Below are 7,847 nucleotides of genomic sequence, written 5' to 3' on the forward strand. Positions count from 1 at the left end.
TGATAGCCTGAGCAAAGAGGAGCTGTCCAGACTGCAAAATGTGAGGGGAGAGAGAGAGAGAGAGAGAGAGAGAGAGAGAGAGAGAGAGAGAGAGAGAGAGAGAGAGAGAGAGAGAGAGAGAAAGAGAGGGGAGTTATAGATCTTTTATCTATACAAATGTAAGGATGCAACTTGGGGATGAAAAAGGAAAGAGATTCTGGAAAATGAAGTCCAAGGTTACAAAATTCTAATTACATACTAGGGAACCAGGGAAGCAGAGTTTAAATAAGCTACATTCCTGCCTTTGTAGAGTTTACAATTAAGTGGTGGGATTCAGTACCAACAATGTATGATAGATATCTTGGTGGAATATGTAGAATTACAACAAAAGTCTTAAGACTTTTAGGACATTCTATATCATAATTCTTTGATAAGCTTTAAGAGTTTATAATTGCACTGAGACTTTTGGGATATAATATATGGGGTCCAAGAGAGAAGGTTCTTATAGTCTGCTAGGTGGTACAATGGATTAGAATGCTGGGCCTGGAATCGGGAAGAGCTGAGTTCAAATCCAGCCTCATATACTTACTAGCTGTGTGATCCCAGGCAAATTATTTCACCTCTATTTGCCTCAGTTTCCTCAACTGTAAAACAAGGAGAATAAAAGCACTTAACATCCCAGGGTTGTTGTTGGGATCAAATCAGATATGTAAAACATACTTAGCACAGTATCTGACACATAGCAGGTGCTATATAAATGCTTATTCCCTTCTTTTCCAACCCTTCCCTTACTGTTGATGAATCAGGAAAAGCTTCTTGGAGGAGATGGCATTAAAGGATGAGTAAAAATAGGGAAAGGAGAATAAAGACTCAGATGTGGAATCAGAAAGACTTGAGTTTGAATGTTGCCTCAGGCACTTGCTAGTTATGGTCCTGGGCAAGTCTCTTGACCTCTCTGAGATTTATTACTTTATCTGTAACATGACTCAGTGATCTCAAAGTCCCTTCTGGCCTCAAATTTAGGATCTTCAGGAGGATGTCTATGTCCAACAACTAATTATTCACTTGGAAAAGGTCATGGAGTATTTCATTTTGTCTGGAGCATAAAATATATGCAGAGAAGCAAGATAAGGCTGGAGAAGAAAGGTTGCTCCAGGTTATTAAGCATATTCTTTCCTTCTGTTTACACTTTAACCAAACCCCATTCCCTACAAGTTCAATTGCTGTGCTCTACTATGTAACCAATTCTGTGCCATCTAGCTTGATGTTCCTATTCAGGTTAAAGCACCAGGAAGCAGAGGCACTGATGCTTGTAGTTTTAGCGTAGGCTTCATCTTTAGCTGAAGGTGAGAATACACAGAGTCAGGAGGTAGCTAGCTTCTTCCTCTTAGCCACCACAAGCTCCAGTGTTTTTAGTTCAGGGATTTGGAATAGGTAGGCTATATCAACTAGGACATATTTGGCACTATTCAGAACAATCACTCAAGATCCAGTGACCCAACAACTATCACCACCACTAAAGCTTTTACATCCCAGGAGAAGGGCTAGAACTTCCAACCAAGTAAAGTGGATGCAGTCTAACACTCAAACCCACACACACATGAGGTTATAAAGTAGAAAGAGACTCACTGGCTGAAATTCAGAGAGAACTGGTCCTACACTTGAGGCGGCAGAGTAAAGCATTATTTGTCACACATTCCTGCTGCTACATCCACTCACTGATTTTCATTACATTCCCCTCTCAGTAAAAATATGTATAATTGCTGAAAATCACAACTGGTATCCATCAAATATCCACTCATTGGCATCTAAAAGAGTTTTATGTGTACTAAGATGCAGAGATCACATGCAGGTGCATAGTTACCAGCTCCATATAACAAAATGAGTTTAATAGACCAAGCAAAGAGGTCATATGTAATGTAGAACATCACACACTGGAGTTTATAGACATATAATGTTACACATTCTCCGACTAGTGAGATGAATCTGATGATACATAGAATTTGTTTGTGATGTTTTTAAATTTTTTTAAATTTAATTAATTAATGTAGAATAATTTTTCCATGGTTACGTGATTCATATTCTTTCCCTCCCCTCCTTCACCCTCCCCATAGCCAACAAGCAATTCAAATGAGTTTTACAAGTATCATTGATCAAGACCTGTTTATGATGTTTGTATGTTTGTGATGTCCTCTTGTCCTGTGGCATCCTGTGCCAGGTTAGTCACCAGTCAGATGGTCCTGGCACTTCCATTGTGAGTCACTAACTCTTTTGCCTTCTTGGTGTCCTCATATATCCTACTGTCCAATTCTAAACCTGTGGATGTCTAAGGCTGAATGCTTCTATCTCTAACATCTAATAAATTATTCTGAAGGGCATCTCAAGAATTCCACAACTAGGGGAGTAATCAGTAAAGGAAGGGTTTTTGGATTAAGAAATTCTCCATTATCTAGACAGAGGTCTCTCTCCGACCATGGAAATTCTAGAAAGATTCTACTCTTCTTATTAGTGAATCCTAGCCCAGGACACCATTTCATGGGGGGTGGGGGGTCATAACTGTGCCTTTTCTCCTTTTTATACCCTTTGGACCTCTCCATTTCTTCACCAGCAGACTTCCCACCCTTAGATACCTCCACCCTGAAGGTGATCTTTTCTTTCTCTCCCTCTCTTTCTCCCTCTCCTTCTCTCCCCCCACTTTCTCTCTTCTCCTAATCATTGAGAGAATACCAAACTATACTTCACTCTTCATCCATATTGTGAGATAGACCCTCACCATAGGTGCTTCATCTAATGCCAGTAATTTAACTGTACTAGATGTAGAATTCTTCCATAGAGCTTGTTTCCCCTTCTCTCCACTGATTCCAAGTAATCCTAGTTCTCCAGAAGTCCTAACTAACATGCTATAAGCACCATATAGTTAAGGGCATCTAGGTTGCCCAGGGGATAGAATGTTGGGCCTAGAATGAAGAAGACATGAGTTTTTATATTATCTTTGCAGGGCCCTAAGCATTATCTGGGGTTTTCTCATCGCCTGGGAGGAGACCTTATATTTCATCCACTTGGTATGAACTAGTTTCTTTCCACTTGTATGCCATAGATTTGGCTCCATCATCTTCTGTCTGTGCTAGGTGCCTTCTTCCTCCAACTCCATTTCTAGTTTCTTTTTGTATGTTATCTTTCCCCACTAAATTGTAAACTCATTGGGGGTAGACATTGTACTTTTGCAAACTTGTAACCCCAGCTCATGGCTAAGTGCTGTTGTGTTGTGCTATATTGTATTTTGTGTTGCACTATATTGTATTGTTCTGTGCTGTTATACTGTATTATATTGTACAGTATTATTTTATCTCTTTTGTCTTGTGTTTTTCCAAGACACAAAGAATCAACTATACTCTTAATGGAGTTCTTGAAAATGCACTTGAATATCATACCATTCCTTGTGCCTCTCTGAGGAACTGTGATGGTGTTGTTGGGTCATTTCAGTCATCTGACTCTTCTTTGGAGTTTTCTTGGCAAAGATACTAGAGTGGTTTGCCATTTCCTTCTTTAGCTTATTTGAAATACAAGGAAATCAAGGCAAATGGGGGAAGTGACTTGCCCAGGATCACGCAGCTAGTCAATGGCTGAGGCTGGATTTGAACTCAGCTCTTCCTGAGTCCAGTTGCCCCAGGGACTATGGCACTTAACAAATTCCTTTAAATTGAAGCAAATTGAATTAAATTCTTCAAAGAAGAGACTTTAGATAACTGGTAGGACCCCTTCCACTAATGGAATGGAATGGTCACAAGTCTGATCATATAATCCATGTTCAAAGATTCCAAAGCACAAATCATTAGACTCTTGCCTATCTTGCTCAAGCAGCCATAAGTATAGGGCAAAGTTTGTTCTTGGTGAGATTATATGCATAATTGCTGCTGAGTTTTCTACTTTAACATCTGTCTGGTTTCCTCATATTAACACTCTCTCTATCTCTATGTCTCTGTGTGTCTTTCTGTCTGTCTCTGTCTCTTTCTGTTTCTCTGTCTCTCTATGTCTGTGTGTGTGTATCTCTATCTCTGTCACACACACACATACAGTAAGATAATTTCAGTGTTTTGACTTAAATCTAAATGATTGGTGCCATGGAAAATTCTCAAATAATAAAATACCCAAGTCAGCTGGGAATCATGGAGATTTTAATTAATATAGAGAGAAGGAATTAAGGAAAAGAGACAGAGAGAGAGAGAGACAGAGACAGAGAGAGACAGAGAGAGAGAGAGAGACAGAGATAGAGAGAGAGAGCGAGAGAGAGAGAGAGAGACAGACAGAGAGAGAGAGAGAGAGAGAGAGAGAGAGAGAGAGAGAGAGAGAGAATAGAGAGAGAATATTAAGTTAAACTGTTCTGACTCAGGCTGAGCCAGACAGTAGTTAAAGGCCTTGGCCAAGGTGCCCTGAACTTAAGGGTAAGGGAGTCAGTCTTATCACTCACCATGAGACTATCTCCAAGCTGGGTTCCAGTCCTCCACTGAACTCAATCTCCTGAACTGAGTTGAGAATAATCTCTTGAACTGACTTTTCACCTTCTTTTAAAGAGAATTTTCTCTTATGTCACCTCCCCTAAATTTTTACGTCTACCAGTCATAGTCGACGCCTTTTTTCCAGGACTGCCCATTTTTAGTTCTCACCACTCTTTAGTTCTCACCTTCTCTGGATAGATTATATCTTCTGAGGTACTTCACACTTCTTTGTTAAGTTTGTCTTTTGTGAGTTACTTGACCTTTTTGTGATTAATTTAACCTTTACAGATACTTAACACCTTACTTAAATGAAAATTTAATTTTTATAGTTTTGGCAACCACTAGTTTGGATGAGAACTTCTCAAAAAAATTTTTTTTAAAGATAGCCTATATAATGATTTTTAAGCCACATTTCTCCAAAGTTTTTTAGCAAAGCCTCTTGACTCAGCTTGCTCCTGTTGCTTGCTTGCCTGCTTGCCTGCTATCCGCTCTTGCCTGCATTCATCTGCTCCAGACCTGCTTGATTGCTCTCCCAGTCCCGACCCACCTGGCTCCAGCCCCAAGCCCCAGCAACTCTGGCCTCTGACCCAGATTGCTCATTGCCCCAGGACCCAGGCTGCTGGTAGCTACTGTTGTGTCTTCAAAATCAAACACCAGTTGGTAAAAACAGGGGTGATCTTTCCTTAGGCTATAATTAGCCTCCATGTGGCAGGGAGCAGGGGACCACAGGACCACGGGGAGGGGGGTATGGGGGGGGGAGAAAGAGGAGAAGGAAGAGACTTTTCCAAACAGGAAGTTACAAGCATGACTTATTTAAAAGGGTATCTTTTGAGTGCACTGATTCTTTTATTTATCTCACCTGAGATTCAGGGGAGAAATTCAGCTCCCTGCAACTCTTTGGCCCAATTTGAGATTCCTAAAACCCACCCTCAATAGCTCAGTGGATTGAGCCTCAGACACTTCCTAGCTGTGTTACCCTGGGCAAGTCACTTGAACCCCATTGCCTACCCCTTACCAATCTTCTGCCTTCTGACAATAGGCATCTAAATGGATAAAAACCAAGAAACTTTAAAGAAAACTGGAGGATATATTTTTAAGGCATTTCAGACTCCAACATTTTATTAAAAAATCTGTATTATATTGCATTTTACTGATTGTTTTGTTTAAGATTTAATTTTGTTAGTTTTAAGTTCATATATTAATGCATTCAATACTATTCTGTTACACTGAATCATGTTAATTACTAGGTTTTAGCTACTATTATATTCTTTTGCTTTTCCCCTATAACTATACTGAACAAATATTATTGAATAAGCCTATTTAAAAACAGCCTTTTTTCTGTTTTGAATTTATAAATTGTCACATAGAGGATAGATGGGCTTCATCAGAACTGGTTACAATTGTATAACAACCTTTGGAGAATTTAATGAGCTAAATATCTCAAACTGATTTTAAGGGGTCTTTTAGACATGATTTTTAGAATTTTTTTTCCCAACAACTCTGGTCATTTTGCCTGTTTCTAACATGAGATAAGGTCCATCTTAGTAGCTGAAGTGAAATACAATTATAATCCCCACCTCCCACATTTATAAAAATGTGAATGTATGGGACATCACAGTCTCATACCAAAGGATCTGGGAAGTTAATCCCAGGGCATTGTACCCCTCTGGATGACTCCAAAAAGAGGAGCATCTCTCATTTATAACTCTTCAGCTCACTTTACTTTCACCAGAATGATATCTAGATTTCTTTTTTTTCCCCATTTGAATAAGTTTATTTAGTCAATTTAGAACATTATTCCTTGGTTACAATAATCACATTATTTCCCTCCCTCCCCTCCACCCACTCTTCCCTCAGCCAACGCCCAATTTCATTGGGTATTACTTGTGTCCTTGATCAGGACCTATTTCCATGTTGTTGTTTACACTAGGATGTTCATTTAGAGTCTACATCCCCAACCATATCCCTTTGACCCATGTATTCAAGCAGTTGTTTTTCTTTGGTGTTTTTACTCCCACAGTGTTTCCTCTGTATGTGGATAGTGGTTTTCCTTGTGGGTTTCTCCAAGTTGTTCAGGGTCATTGCATTGCCACTAATGGAGAAGTCCATTACGTTCGATTATACCACAGTGTATCAGTCTCTGTGTACAATGTTTTCCTGGTTTTGCTCCTCTCACTCTGCATCAATTCCTGGAGGTTGTTCCAGTCCCCATGGAATTCCCCCACTTTATTATTCCTTTGAGCACAATAGTATTCTATCACCAACATATACCACAATTTGTTCAGTCATTCCCCAATTGAAGGACATCCCCTCATTTTCCAATTTTTTGCCACCACAAAGCTATGAATATTTTTGTACATGTCTTTTTCCTTATTATCTCTTTGGGATACAAACCCAGCAGTGCTATGGCTGGATCAAAGGGCAGACAGTTTTTTAGCACCCTTTGGGCATAGTTCCAAATTGCCCTCCAGAATGGTTGGATTAATTCACCACTCCACCAACAATGAATTAATGTCCCGACTTTGCCACATCCCCTCCAGCACTCATTACTTTCCATTGCTGTCATGTTAGCCAATCTGCGAGGTGTGAGGTGGTACCTCAGAGTTGTTTTGATTTGCATTTCTCTGATTATAAGAGATTTAGAACACTTTTTCATGTGCTTATTAATAGTTTTGATTTCTTTAACAGAAAATTGCCTATTTATATCCCTTGCCCATTTTTCAATTGGAGAATGGCTTGATTTTTTTGTACAACTGGTTTAGATCTTTATAAATTTGAGTAATTAGACCTTTGTCAGAGGTTTTTGTAATGAAGATTATTTCCCAATTTGTTGCTTCCCTTCTAATTTTGGATGCATTAGTTTTGTTTGTACAAAAACTTTTTAATTTGATATAATCAAAATTATTGATTTTACATTTTGTATTTTTTTCTATCTCTTGCTTGGTTTTAAAGTCTTTCCTTTCCCAAAGTTCTGACAAGTATACTATTCTGTGTTCACCTAATTTTCTTATAGTTTCCTTCTTTATATTCAGGTCATTCACCCATTCTGAGTTTATCTTGGTGTAGGGGATATCTAGATTTCTTGATGATGTTCTAGACCCAAATAAATTTTACTTTGTTTAAAAATATTTTTGCCAAGGTTGAAACATTGCTACACCTGAAAAACTTGTGACAAATATCCATCAGTTCACTGGCTTTTAAAATGCCATAAAGAAACTTATATGAAATATGATAGTGGATTTGTTTGCTATTGCAATTAACTGGGCTATTAAGAATTTTGGGGATATAGATACCAACATATTTGTACTACTGTTCTTTATTAAAAAAAAACTGTTACCTTGTAAAATTCATTTGCTTGTACTAACAGTGGAT

This window comes from Monodelphis domestica, chromosome 1 (genome assembly GCF_027887165.1).
Source record: "Monodelphis domestica isolate mMonDom1 chromosome 1, mMonDom1.pri, whole genome shotgun sequence".
Lineage (NCBI taxonomy): Eukaryota > Metazoa > Chordata > Mammalia > Didelphimorphia > Didelphidae > Monodelphis > Monodelphis domestica.